The sequence below is a fragment of the Octopus bimaculoides genome, chromosome 27 (assembly GCF_001194135.2).
Source record: "Octopus bimaculoides isolate UCB-OBI-ISO-001 chromosome 27, ASM119413v2, whole genome shotgun sequence".
In the NCBI taxonomy this organism is placed as follows: Eukaryota; Metazoa; Mollusca; class Cephalopoda; order Octopoda; family Octopodidae; genus Octopus; species Octopus bimaculoides.
In genome coordinates, this window is record NC_069007.1 from 22153977 (window position 1) to 22155482 (window position 1506).

The following is a 1506-nucleotide window of genomic DNA, read 5'->3' on the forward strand; positions in this document are numbered from 1 at the left end:
TATCTTTCACTTCAACATCTTCGTTGTTTAACCAGAGCCATTCCGCCCAACTTTCTACTGTTTCACCTGCAACAAGCGACACTTTTTTTTGTGATACTTTAAACACAAAGCACCTTCCTTCATGATTCCAGGTATTTAAAACATGCTCCAGGGGGGGGGGCATGCCTCCCTGCTTTTCTTTCTGCTTTTTTCTTTTGTAGTACTTTGCATACTCACACGCACGCATAAATGTAACTATATACATTCTTACATTATATTTATATTTATCGACATACACATAATCTGTATATTTTTCTGTTTTTTCTTTTACCTATCTTGTATGTATATCGTTCTTTTTTCTTCGCACACACACACACACACATCTTTTTGTGGGAGGATGGTGGATCTTGAAGCAAATAAAGCTATATATTGGGTTAAAAACCGCTTTGGATAGAATATATATATATGTATATATATTTATATATAAATTTATAATCTCGGTTCGTAAATGTTGGCGATTTAGTGTGTGTAATATATTAAATTGTTTATTTCGTTTCGTGTTGCTCTCTTTGTCGATATTGTTCCTCGCAGTTGTGTGCGTGTGCTTGTTAAATTGTTTGTTGTTTTTCCCCCCTGTATATATGTTCTGTGCCTGTCTCTCGTTTCCCCTTTAGTGTATGTGTTGTGGTGGTGTTCCTTTTTCTGTGTCTCCCCCAATCTCGTTTCGCTCCACCACCTCCTCCCTGTCTCTGTTCTCTCTCTTTCTCTTTTTGTGTAGTCGTAGAATGTTCACTTTCGTGCTAACACAATCAACATATTTACTATTTCTTTATGTATACGTATATATATAATACACACGATTCCGCTCGCATCTCAGTGTGTGTTTTTAATCGGTAAATAGAAATAATCTGGTGTAGTTTAATGATGGTGTTGTTGGTGCTGATGGTGAATTTAATCTATTGAACCTGAACCGGTGGTGGGTCTTCTTTTCTTTTCTTTCTTTCTATCTTCGTTAGAGCCATTACAATTATCACAGTTATCCGAAACTAAATTATCATTGTAGCTCCTATTAAGATTATTGTTATTGATTTTTAATAATAATAGTAAAGTTAGACACGAGACTTTGCAGGAATTTACACGGCGGAAGGGAAATAAATATAAGCTCGTGTGATATTCACGCCTTTTGCGAGAACATCAGCAACAGAGTGAAACGGAATGCAGACGGGAATCGAACCAGGCTCGTGAAACTTGGTGATGCTCGGCTAATTGTGAGCGTATTAATTATCCCACTTTAGATTTCAGACCATGTGTCTTATGTATGTATGTATGTAATTTTGTCCAGGCGAAATATTTCTTACATGACTATCACACATCACCCTATTTCTTCGCAATTAGGACTTCATTTTTATTTATTTATTTTTTTTAGTCACTATGACATTTTCTCTTTCTGCAATTCTAAACCTCACGTCCCCATTTTAAATAGTTATTCTCTAAAATTTCAGAAATATTTAATCTTTTCTACACCTC

At 35.5% G+C, this 1506-nt stretch overlaps 1 protein-coding gene across 9 annotated transcripts in view; it reads left to right on the forward strand.

Moving 5' to 3' along the window:
* Positions 1-1506, forward strand: part of LOC106870520 (CCR4-NOT transcription complex subunit 2) — a 43253-nt gene that overhangs the window by 14896 nt on the left and 26851 nt on the right. Inside the window, exon 1 of one of the 9 annotated variants that reach the window (XM_014916637.2) lies at positions 1-131. The exons of 7 other annotated variants lie outside the window; for them this stretch is intronic. The gene's annotated coding sequence lies outside the window, so the exon portion shown is untranslated. Of the gene's footprint in view, positions 132-1080; positions 1248-1506 lie in introns of those variants that run through there. One more of the 9 variants, XM_052977109.1, reaches the window with a different exon arrangement.